Here is a 12,979-nt window from a genome sequence, read left to right on the forward strand (position 1 = left end):
TTGTCTATAAGGAGACCATGGCCACTGTTGTTGGAGGTCACATGGAGGGTCCACCTTGTCTATAAGGAGACCATGGCCACTGTTGTTGGAGGTCACATGGAGAGTCCACCTTGTCTATAAGGAGACCATGGCCACTGTTGTTGGAGGTCACATGGAGAGTCCACCTTGTCTATAAGGAGACCATGGCCACTGTTGTTGGAGGTCACATGGAGAGTCCACCTTGTCTATAAGGAGACCATGGCCACTGTTGTTGGAGGTCACATGGAGGGTCCACCTTGTCTATAAGGAGACCATGGCCACTGTTGTTGGAGGTCACATGGAGAGTCCACCTTGTCTATAAGGAGACCATGGCCGCTGTTGTTGGAGGTCACATGGAGGGTCCACCTTGTCTATAAGGAGACCATGGCCACTGTTGTTGGAGGTCACATGGAGGGTCCACCTTGTCTATAAGGAGACCATGGCCACTGTTGTTGGAGGTCACATGGAGGGTCCACCTTGTCTATAAGGAGACCATGGCCACTGTTGTTGGAGGTCACATGGAGAGTCCACCTTGTCTATAAGGAGACCATGGCCACTGTTGTTGGAGGTCACATGGAGGGTCCACCTTGTCTATAAGGAGACCATGGCCACTGTTGTTGGAGGTCACATGGAGGGTCCACCTTGTCTATAAGGAGACCATGGCCACTGTTGTTGGAGGTCACAAGGAGGGTCCACCGTGTCTATAAGGAGACCATGGCCGCTGTTGTTGGAGGTCACATGGAGAGTCCACCTTGTCTATAAGGAGACCATGGCCACTGTTGTTGGAGGTCACATGGAGAGTCCACCTTGTCTATAAGGAGACCATGGCCACTGTTGTTGGAGGTCACATGGAGGGTCCACCTTGTCTATAAGGAGACCATGGCCGCTGTTTTTTGAGGTCACATGGAGGGTCCTCTTTGTCTAGAAGGAGACCATGGCCACTGTTGTTGGAGGTCACATGGAGGGTCCACCTTGTCTATAAGGAGACCATGGCCACTGTTGTTGGAGGTCACATGGAGGGTCCACCTTGTCTATAAGGAGACCATGGCCACTGTTGTTGGAGGTCACATGGAGGGTCCACCTTGTCTATAAGGAGACCATGGCCACTGTTGTTGGAGGTCACATGGAGGGTCCACCTTGTCTATAAGAAGACCATGGCCACTGTTGTTGGAGGTCACATGGAGAGTCCACCTTGTCTATAAGGAGACCATGGCCACTGTTGTTGGAGGTCACATGGAGGGTCCACCTTGTCTATAAGGAGACCATGGCCACTGTTGTTGGAGGTCACATGGAGGGTCCACCTTGTCTATAAGGAGACCATGGCCACTGTTGTTGGAGGTCACATGGAGAGTCCACCTTGTCTATAAGGAGACCATGGCCACTGTTGTTGGAGGTCAAATGGAGGGTCTACCTTGTCTATAAGGAGACCATGGCCACTGTTGTTGGAGGTCACATGGAGGGTCCACCTTGTCTATAAGGAGACCATGGCCACTGTTGTTGGAGGTCACATGGAGGGTCCACCTTGTCTATAAGGAGACCATGGCCACTGTTGTTGGAGGTCACATGGAGGGTCCACCTTGTCTATAAGGAGACCATGGCCACTGTTGTTGGAGGTCACATGGAGAGTCCACCTTGTCTATAAGGAGACCATGGCCACTGTTGTTGGAGGTCACATGGAGAGTCCACCTTGTCTATAAGGAGACCATGGCCACTGTTGTTGGAGGTCACATGGAGGGTCCACCTTGTCTATAAGGAGACCATGGCCACTGTTGTTGGAGGTCACATGGAGGGTCCACCTTGTCTATAAGGAGACCATGGCCACTGTTGTTGGAGGTCACATGGAGGGTCCACCTTGTCTATAAGGAGACCATGGCCACTGTTGTTGGAGGTCACATGGAGGGTCCACCTTGTCTATAAGGAGACCATGGCCACTGTTGTTGGAGGTCACATGGAGGGTCCACCTTGTCTATAAGGAGACCATGGCCACTGTTGTTGGAGGTCACATAGAGGGTCCACCTTGTCTATAAGGAGACCATGGCTGCTGTTGGAGGTCACATGGAGGGTCCACCTTGTCACACACAACTGGTCCATGACCAGTTGTGTGTGAGCGGGCGAGAGCTCGCCGCATATATTGATGCGTCTAGTTCAGCATACTAAAGAGATGTTGCTTGTAGAGATGCATGTGACCCCCCTCCCTTAGTTCCTGCCACTGACCAACCCAGTCTGGGTAAAGGAAGCCGAGTGCGTAAGTCTTCTGAGGTCAGTACATAGCATCTCCGTCGCCAAGACTTCTGCAGTGCCTCCTCGTGGCCACACACGGTAACTGGAAACCGCGAGGTCCCAGGCCAAACTGTAGGAGACCTCGGAGCAGCAGTGGGCCCCAGAGGCGAGGCGAGAAGGCCCACCGGTGTGTGGACACGCCCTGGCGTCTGCAAACCACTGTCCCAGCTATGGGTTAAATAGCTTGGGCAGATGGGGCTCTAAGCCTTGGACGGCAACCCGTCTAGGAGAAGGACGCTCTGAACTAAAACTGGGACTGCGAGGAGTTGCGTCCCACAGTCCGCTATCAGCATAGTAAATCCAACTATGTAGTACAAAGTCATCCCAAAACCTACACTTCCAACGGCGGGAGTCCGCAGGAACATCGCGGCGGACGGTGGTACTGGTCCTCCTCCTGGAGGGCAGAATTCACAGGTAACCCAGTAACAACGGTCATAGCCGTGTACTCACCCACCAACGTGGCACCATCTGTGGAGGTGGAGAAGTTCTACAAGGACCTCACAACAGCGGTCCGGGATGTTCCAGCGCACAACTTCCTGGCAATCCTGGGTGACTTCAACGCTAGGATTGGACCAGAGGATGCTCCCTTCCTTTATCACAACGCTACCTCACTGCCCTTCTCATGGAACACCAGCTCTTGGCAGCGAACACCTTGTTCCAGAAAAGAACAGGCAAGAGGTGGACTTTCCGAGACCAAGCCTCAGGTACACAATGTCAGCTAGACTGCATCCTAGTGAGGCAAAAGTGGAGGAACTCTAGCCTAAATGCTGAGCCATACAGCACATTCAGCACTGTGGGCTCTGACCACCGTGTGGTCACCATGAGGGTGCGACTGAGCCTCAGGGTCCCCAAGCCATCCCCCAGGATCCGATATGACTGGAAGGCACTCTCGACCGACCCTGGCCTACCAACCAGGTATACGGAGGAGGTTACGAGCCGCTTTCAGCAGCTGGACGAAGGTGCAGAGCCTAGCATTGAATACAAGTGATTTGTTGCTGCCAATGAAGAGGCAACACGGGTGTGTGTGCCCTTGCTAGAGAAAACCAGAAGCTCCCTGGTGTCTAAACACCCAGAGGTCGTAGCGGCACGGGGTAGGTTTGAAGAAGCACGGCTTGTCTCTGCTCGAGAGCCTACTGTGGATAGACGTGGGATACTGAATGAGGCCAAACAGCTTCTCTTCAGTACCTACGATAAGATCAAGGGGGAGGAACTGATGGAACGGGTGCAGAGAGTCCAGAATGCACATGGACAGAGGCAATATGGAGAAGCATGGAAGGTCATCAACGAGATGACAGGAAGGAAGAGGACCAAGGAGGGGACAGGCTGAGGGACACATCTCTGAGGAGAGTGTGGCGACATGGTACAACCATTTTCGAAAACTGCTAGGCACAACATCAGATGAAGGGGAGGAAGAGATACCATCATTCCTCCATGACCTCAACATCCAGGACAGTCCCTTCACGATTACTGAGTTTGCTAAGGCGAAAAGTACGCTGAGAGAGGGTGAGAGTAAGTGTGGTCTCGAAGGTTCTGCAACCTTGCCCTGCTAGGCAACAAGCTGCCTGACATGTGATCTCTTTCCAACATCATCCCAGTGCCCAAATCTGGAGACCTCTTGAAGCCAGACAACTACCGGGGCATCAGCCTGACCTGTATCACCGCAAAAGCCTACAATCGCATGATACTGAACCGCATCCGGCATGCCATCGACCCTCATCTGAGGGAAAACCAAAGAGAGGAGAGGACCACACTAGCCCAGATCCTGGCCCTGAGGAGACTAATCGAGGAGGATACTTCTCTTGTTGTCTTATTCGTATTTGACTTTATTAAACGTTTGGTATAATTTTATTCAACAAACCAGTTTTATTTGAAGTCCTATAGAACTGTATCACAGTTCATCTGTCATATGTAGGAATGTAGTTCATCATAGAACTAGCAGCCAAAGTTATTAAAAAATATGGATTTTGAATTGAGAATTGTTTTAAATCGATAATAGATTGTGAATGGAATCGTGACCCCCAATAATGGAAAGGTGTGTTGCCCAGGTGTGCACGATCCAGGTGGAACAAACTTGTGTATTTGTGTAACTTCCTTGACTAAAACTTGGTCGTACCATGACGGAGAGACCACACCAAAACTGCGCCAAACACTTTTTCCCCCCAAAATCCCAACCACCTGACAAGTGGGGCGTGACAAAATCGGGGTTCAACTTTAACCAAAATATTTCAGTGGCGTACATTTCCGTTGCTACAAAAGACCAAAAAAGCGTGGAAAAAGTCAAGTTTTTATGACGTGTGTTCATGTGCATCAAATATGACAACATGCACTTAAAATATGACAACATGCACTTAAAATATGACAACATGCACTTAGAACATGACATCATGCACTTAGTACATGACATCATCACCTACAGACACAAGTGTCAATGTAAACATCATCATGGACACACTAGCAGTGCACAATCACACAATTTAATACACTTGTTGACTTCATATTACTGTCTGAACCGGACATTCTCAAACTGGTACAAGGGCTCCACCTAGCGGTACACCAGAGAATCACTTGATTAAAGTACGGTGTTGTATGTTCCTTTATTCCAACACTGTTCAAACTGTGTGTGATGTCACAGTGGCCAAAACTATGAAATATACTTGTTAAATAAAACCTCTGCCTTGTTTTTAATGAATACTTAGGTCTACTACACTACTGTATTTAATGTTGTCATTATGGTGGAACTTAATGAATACTTAGGTCTACTACACTACCGTATTTCAATGTTGTCATTATGGTGGGACTTAATGAATACTTAGGTATATTACACTACTGTATTTAATGTTGTCATTATTGTGGAACTTAATGAATACTTAGGTCTACTACACTACCGTATTTCAATGTTGTCATTATGGTGGTACTTAATGAATACTTAGGTCTACAACACTCCTATATTTAATGTTGTCATTATGGTGGGACTTAATGAATACTTAGGTCTACTACACTACTGTATTTCAATGTTGTCATTATGGTGGGACTTAATGAATACTTAGGAGTACTATGGTACTGTATTTAATGTTGTCATGATAGTGGTACTTAATGAATACTTAGGTCTACTACACTACTGTATTTAATGTTGTCATTATAGTGGTACTTAATGAATACTTAGGTATATTACACTACTGTATTTTAATGTTGTCATTATGGTGGGACTTAATGAATATTTAGGTCTACTACACTACTATATTTAATGTTGTCACTATGGTGGTACTTAATGAATACTTAAGTCTACTACACTACTGTATTTTAATGTTGTCATTGTGGTGGTACTTAATGAATACTTAGGTCAACTACACTACTGTATTTCAATGTTGTCATTATGGTGGTACTTAATGAATACTTAGGTCTACTACACTACTGTATTTAATGATGTCACTATGGTGGGACTTAATGAATACTTAGGTCTACTATGGTACTGTATTTAATGTTGTCATGATGGTGGTACTTAATGAATACTTAGGTCTACTACACTACTGTATTTAATGTTGTCATTATGGTGGTACTTAATGAATACTTAGGTATATTACACTACTGTATTTTAATGTTGTCATTATGGTGGTACTTAATGAATACTTAGGTCTACGGCACTCCTATATTTAATGTTGTCATTATGGTGGGACTTAATGAATACTTAGGTCTACTACACTACTATATTTAATGTTGTCATTATGGTGGTACTTAATGAACACTTAGGTCTACTACACTACTGTATTTCAATGTTGTCATTATGGTGGGACTTAATGAATACTTAGGTCTACTACACTACTGTATTTCAATGTTGTCATTATGGTGGTACTTAATGAATACTTAGGTCTATTACACTACTGTATTTTAATGTTGTCATTATGGTGGTACTTAATGAATACTTAGGTCTACTACACTACTGTGTTTCAATGTTGTCATTATGGTGGTACTTAATGAATACTTAGGTCTACTACACTACTGCATTTAATGTTGTCATTATGGTGGTACTTAATGAATACTTAGGTCTACTACACTACTGTATTTCAATGTTGTCATTATGGTGGGACTTAATGAATACTTAGGTCTACTACACTACTATATTTAATGTTGTCATTATGGTGGTACTTAATGAATACTTAGGTCTACTACACTACTGTATTTAATGTTGTCATTATGGTGGGACTTAATGAATACTTGGGTCTACTACACTACTGTATTTAATGTTGTCATTATGGTGGTACTTAATGAATACTTAGGTCTACTACACTACTGTATTTTAATGTTGTCATTATGGTGGCACTTAATGAATATTTAGGTCTACTACACTACTATATTTAATGTTGTCACTATGGTGGTACTTAATGAATACTTAAGTCAACTACACTACTGTATTTTAATGTAGTCATTATGGTGGTACTTAATGAATACTTAGGTCTACTACACTACTGCATTTAATGTTGTCATTATGGTGGTACTTAATGAATACTTAGGTCTACTACACTACTGTATTTCAATGTTGTCATTGTGGTGGGACTTAATGAATACTTAGGAGTACTATGGTACTGTATTTAATGTTGTCATGATAGTGGTACTTAATGAATACTTAGGTCTACTACACTACTGTATTTAATGTTGTCATTATGGTGGTACTTAATGAATACTTAGGTATATTACACTACTGTATTTTAATGTTGTCATTATGGTGGTACTTAATGAATACTTAGGTCTACTACACTACTATATTTAATGTTGTCACTATGGTGGTACTTAATGAATACTTAGGTCTACTACACTACTGTATTTCAATGTTGTTATTATGGTGGGACTTAATGAATACTTAGGTCTACTATGGTACTGTATTTAATGTTGTCATGATGGTGGTACTTAATGAATACTTAGGTCAACTACACTACTGTATTTCAATGTTGTCATTATGGTGGTACTTAATGAATACTTAGGTCTACTACACTACTGTATTTCAATGTTGTCATTATGGTGGTACTTAATGAATACTTAGGTCTACTACACTACTGTATTTCAATGTTGTCATTATGGTGGTACTTAATGAATACTTAGGTCTACAACACTACTATATTTAATGTTGTCATTATGGTGGGACTTAATGAATACTTAGGTCTACTACACTACTGTATTTCAATGTTGTCATTATGGTGGGACTTAATGAATACTTAGGTCTACTACACTACTATATTTAATGTTATCATTATGGTGGGACTTAATGAATACTTAGGTCTACTACACTACTGTATTTCAATGTTGTCATTATGGTGGGACTTAATGAATACTTAGGTCTACTACACTACTGTATTTCAATGTTGTCATTATGGTGGGACTTAATGAATACTTAGGTCTACTACACTACTGTATTTCAATGTTGTCATTATGGTGGTACTTAATGAATACTTAGGTCTACTACACTACTGTATTTAATGATGTCACTATGGTGGTACTTAATGAATACTTAAGTCTACTACACTACTGTATTTTAATGTTGTTATTGTGGTGGTACTTAATGAATACTTAAGTCTACTACACTACTGTATTTTAATGTTGTCATTATGGTGGTACTTAATGAATACTTAGGTCTATTACACTATTGTATTTTAATGTTGTCATTATGGTGGTACTTAATGAATACTTAGGTCTACTACACTACTATATTTAATGTTGTCACTATGGTGGTACTTAATGAATACTTAAGTCTACTACACTACTGTATTTCAATGTTGTCATTATGGTGGGACTTAGTAAATACTTAGGTCTACTATGGTACTGTATTTAATTTTGTCATGATGGTGGTACTTAATGAATACTTAGGTCTACTACACTACTATATTTAATGTTGTCATTATGGTGGTACTTAATGAATACTTAAGTCTACTACACTACTGTATTTAATGTTGTCACTATGGTGGTACTTAATGAATACTTAGGTCTACTACGCTACTGTATTTAATGATGTCACTATGTTGGTACTTGGAGGTGTTTTCTGAGGTGGTGAGCAAAAGTTTGAGAAGGTCTGGTGTAAACAAACGTGACATATGATTGACAGCCCTCTGATTGGACGACATATGGTGACATCATTGCCACATCATGTCTGTTTTTGCAGAAAATGTCTGAAGATTTCAAAAGTGAAAAGTAAATGCTGGCTTGTTGACTATTTGCAGTGACGTTCCTCCTTTTGGTACATATTGGTCCATCAATGACAGTAAAGCTGATGCTTTTGGCAACAAATATAGAATACTGGCATATCCACTTTGTGTCGATGAGCTTTAACAACATAAACGTGACAGTAAGAGAAAAGAAAATATCATATTATGTGTTATTGTATCACCAAGTGTGCGGCGATAAAAGCACAAAAGCTAACACAAAACCGGGACATTTCAGCTCCAATTGAGGGCAGATCGGCCTTTAAAACATGCGAGGTGAGGATCTGGAGACTGCTGGACGTCTTCATCCTGGTCATGTGACGTCACGGAGCTGGCGAGGCTAGAGAGCGAATAGAAAGAGAGAGACAGGTCAGCGTATGATCCATCTGTTGTGGCGTGGCGAGCGAGGAGTGCTGACACTTTGTGTGACTGAAAGGTGTCGTTTGCCCCCCTACTCCATTCCTCAACCTTTCTATTTCGGATAAATGCCGAGCGCCTGAAACACAAACAACTATTTGGGGGGGTTGAGGCCGTAGCTCAAACACTGTCGTCTGAAGTTAACAAATTAGTTCCAAAAAATCCACTGCCCAAGCCAGGGAGCTTTTTTATCGTTAGCAGCAAGTGAATAATCTCGGGGGTCTTAGTGTAAGCCTGCAAACCCCCCCCCCCCCGGCTGGAAGGTGACAACCCAAGCAGCTGCACTGCGGCACGTGCCAGGGGCCGGCCCCAGGGCCCCAGGTGGCGACAAGGGCACAACACCACAGTCACGCCGAGAGAGAGACCGCCAAGGTTCTTTATACTTGGAAACGAGGTCAAGGTGACGACTTGTTGTTTAAATATAGAAACGCACCGACCGTGGGTTTGATTCCCCGTCGCTCAACAAGACCTCTGCCCCCCTCTCCCTTGGGGAGGGGGGTGGGGGGACACAGGTCCGGTGGCCATGGATGAAGTGCTGGCTGTCCAGATTTGGTATCCGGGGTAGACCTGTGCATCGGTTGGGGACATCTCTGCGCTGCTGACCCGTCTTCGCTCGGGATGGTTTCCTGCTTGCCCCACTATGGACTGGACTCTCACTATCATGTTAGATCCACTATGGACTGGACTCTCACTATCATGTTAGATCCACTATGGACTGGACTCTCACACTATTATGTTAGATCCACTATGGACTGGACTCTCACTATTATGTTAGATCCACTATGGACTGGACTCTCACTATTATGTTAGATCCACTATGGACTGGACTCTCACACTATTATGTTAAATCCACTATGGACTGGACTCTCACTATTACGTTAGATCCACTATGGACTGGACTCTCACACTATTATGTTAGATCCACTATGGACTGGACTCTCACAATATTATGTTAGATCCACTATGGACTGGACTCTCACACTATTATGTTAGATCCACTATGGACTGGACTCTCACTATTACGTTAGATCTACTATGGACTGGACTCTCACTATTATGTTAGATCCACTATGGACTGGACTCTCACACTATTATGTTAGATCCACTATGGACTGGACTCTCACTATTATGTTAGATCCACTATGGACTGGACTCTCACACTATTATGTTAGATCCACTATGGACTGGACTCTCACACTATAATGTTAGATCCACTATGGGCTGGGCTGTCACACTATTATGTTAGATCCACTATGGACTGGACTCTCACTATTATGTTAGATCTACTATGGACTGGACTGTCACTATTGTGTTAGATCCACTATGGATTGGACTCTCACTATTATGTTAGATCCACTATGAACTGGACTCTCACACTATTATGTTAGATCCACTATGGACTGGACTCTCACTATTATGTTAAATCCACTATGGATTGGACTCTCACACTATTATGTTAGACCCACTATGGACTGGACTCTCACTATTATGTTAGATCCACTATGGACTGGACTCTCCCACTATTATGTTAGATCCACTATGGACTGGACTCTCACACTGTTATGTTAGATCCACTATGGACTGGACTCTCACTATTATGTTAGATCTACTATGGACTGGACTGTCACTATTGTGTTAGATCCACTATGGACTGGACTCTCACTATTATGTTAGATCCACTATGGACTGGACTCTCACACTATTATGTTAGATCCACTATGGACTGGACTCTCACACTATTATGTTAGATCCACTATGGACTGGACTCTCACACTATGATGTTAGATCCACTATGGACTGGACTCTCACTATTATGTTAAATCCACTATGGATTGGACTCTCACACTATTATGTTAGACCCACTATGGACTGGACTCTCACTATTATGTTAGATCCACTATGGACTGGACTCTCCCACTATTATGTTAGATCCACTATGGACTGGACTCTCACACTGTTATGTTAGATCCACTATGGACTGGACTCTCACTATTATGTTAGATCTACTATGGACTGGACTGTCACTATTGTGTTAGATCCACTATGGACTGGACTCTCACTATTATGTTAGATCCACTATGGACTGGACTCTCACACTATTATGTTAGATCCACTATGGACTGGACTTTCACAATATTATGTCAGACCCACTCAACATCCATTGCTTTCGGTCTCCCCTAGAGGGGTTGGGGGGGTTACCCACATATGCGGTCCTCTCCAAGGTTTCTCATAGTCATTCACATCGACGTCCCACTGGGGTGAGTTTTTCTTTGCCCTTATGTGGGCTCTGTACCGCGGATGTCGTTGTGGCTTGTGCAGCCCTTTCAGACACTTGTGATTTAGGGCTATATAAATAAACATTGATTGATGATTGATTGATTGAAAAAAAAAAGAAAATGTTTGTAATGCGAGGGCCTCTGAATAAAAGTCCGAAATTATCCTGCTGCTCACCATTGCAAATGTTCCAACAACACCCAAATCAACCACAGGGTCTCCTTGAGTCTGTGAACGCAAATCACCTCCAATTAAAAACATTAGTATGGGGTAACGGACTGTCTGATTGTGGCGGTCCGCTCCATGTATGATCAGTGTCAGAGCTTGGTCCGCATCGCCGGCAGTAAGTCGGACCCGTTTCCAGTGACGGTTGGACTCCGCCAAGGCTGCCCTTTGTCACCGATTCTGTTCATAACTTATATGGACAGAATTTTGTTGCGTCGGACCATTTCTTCTTCCCAGGGAATCTAAGTTACTGGTCAATCCCAAGTTCTTTCAATGACATACATGCTGAGTAAGAAGGACTATCAAGACAGAATTGGAATATTTTGAAGTTTTACTAAAGCTTTAGGAGATCAGTTTAACCAATACATTCATATCGGCTACTCGAGTTGATCTGACATTCAAACGGAAAAGCCAACTCCTTTGCACACAAAGAAAACCCCCCATCGCAACACTGATAAGGAACCAGTGGGAGAGGACTTCACATTCAAAGGTTAAGACACAAAACAGACCTCTGAACACAAGACAAACTCGTAGAATATACAAAGGAAAAGTACTATATCCTCTAAACATGGCTATGTAATAAGAAAGAACTCTTAAACATATTTGCATCCTCCACAATTTCTAGGCGCAGTCAGGGCGTTGAGGGGATGCGGTTTGGTGGCTGAAGGATTAGGTCTCTGCTTTTTGCAGATGATGTGGTCCTGATGGCTTCATCTGGCCAGGATCTTCAGCTCTCACTGGATCGGTTCGCAGCCGAGTGTGAAGCGACTTGGAAGAGAATCAGCACCTCCATGTCCGAATCCATGGTTCTCGCCCGGAAAAGGGTGGAGTGCCATGGAGGAAAGAGCCATCAATCTGTCAATCCTTGATGTGGATGAAGATGTGGAGGAATGGAGCGGAGAGTGCGGTCGAAAGGAAGAAAACACACGCACACCCGTGGCCCAGCTCTTTTCAAAAAGGTCAAAATCCCCATGTGAGCTGAAACTCCATGTTGGAGGATCTTTTATGGCCTTTCTCCCTCATCATCAACTATCAGGCCACCAGATAAAGTGACCACACAGCTTCAGTCTGCAGGTCAGTGGTATATATATTTAATTGGGGAGGAGACCCTGCCCCAAGTGGAGGAGTTCAAGTACCTCGGAGTCTTGTTCACGAGTGAGGGAAGAGTGGATGGTGAGATCGACAGGCGGATCGGTGCGGCGTCTTCAGTAATGCGGACGCTGTATCGATCCGTTGTGGTGAAGAAGGAGCTGAGCCGGAAGGCAAAGCTCTCAATTTACCGGTCGATCTACGTTCCCATCCTCACCTATGGTCATGAGCTTTGGGCCATGATCGAAGGGACAAGATCACGGGTACAAGCGGCCGAAATGAGTTTCCTCCGCCGGGTGGCGGGGCTCTCCCTTAGAGATAGGGTGAGAAGCTCTGCCATCCGGGAGGAGCTCAAAGTAAAGCCGCTGCTCCTCCACATGGAGAGGAGCCAGATGAGGTGGTTCGGGCATCTGGTCTGGAAGCCACCCGAACGCCTCCCTAGTGAGGGACGTCCGACCGGTAGGAGGCCACGGGGAAGACCCAGGACA

The 12,979-nt window shown here is 44.1% G+C and overlaps 1 protein-coding gene across 2 annotated transcripts in view; it reads right to left on the bottom strand.

Moving 5' to 3' along the window:
* Positions 1 to 7,283: 7,283 nt before the first annotated feature.
* LOC133612741 (uncharacterized) overlaps positions 7,284 to 12,979 on the bottom strand; it is a 98,691-nt gene continuing 92,995 nt past the window's right edge. For both annotated transcript variants that reach the window (XM_061970412.2, XM_072913893.1), the window contains exon 16: positions 7,284 to 8,826. The gene's annotated coding sequence lies outside the window, so the exon portion shown is untranslated. The remainder of the gene's footprint in view (positions 8,827 to 12,979) is intronic.

Source organism: Nerophis lumbriciformis, linkage group LG10 (assembly GCF_033978685.3).
Source record: "Nerophis lumbriciformis linkage group LG10, RoL_Nlum_v2.1, whole genome shotgun sequence".
Lineage (NCBI taxonomy): Eukaryota > Metazoa > Chordata > Actinopteri > Syngnathiformes > Syngnathidae > Nerophis > Nerophis lumbriciformis.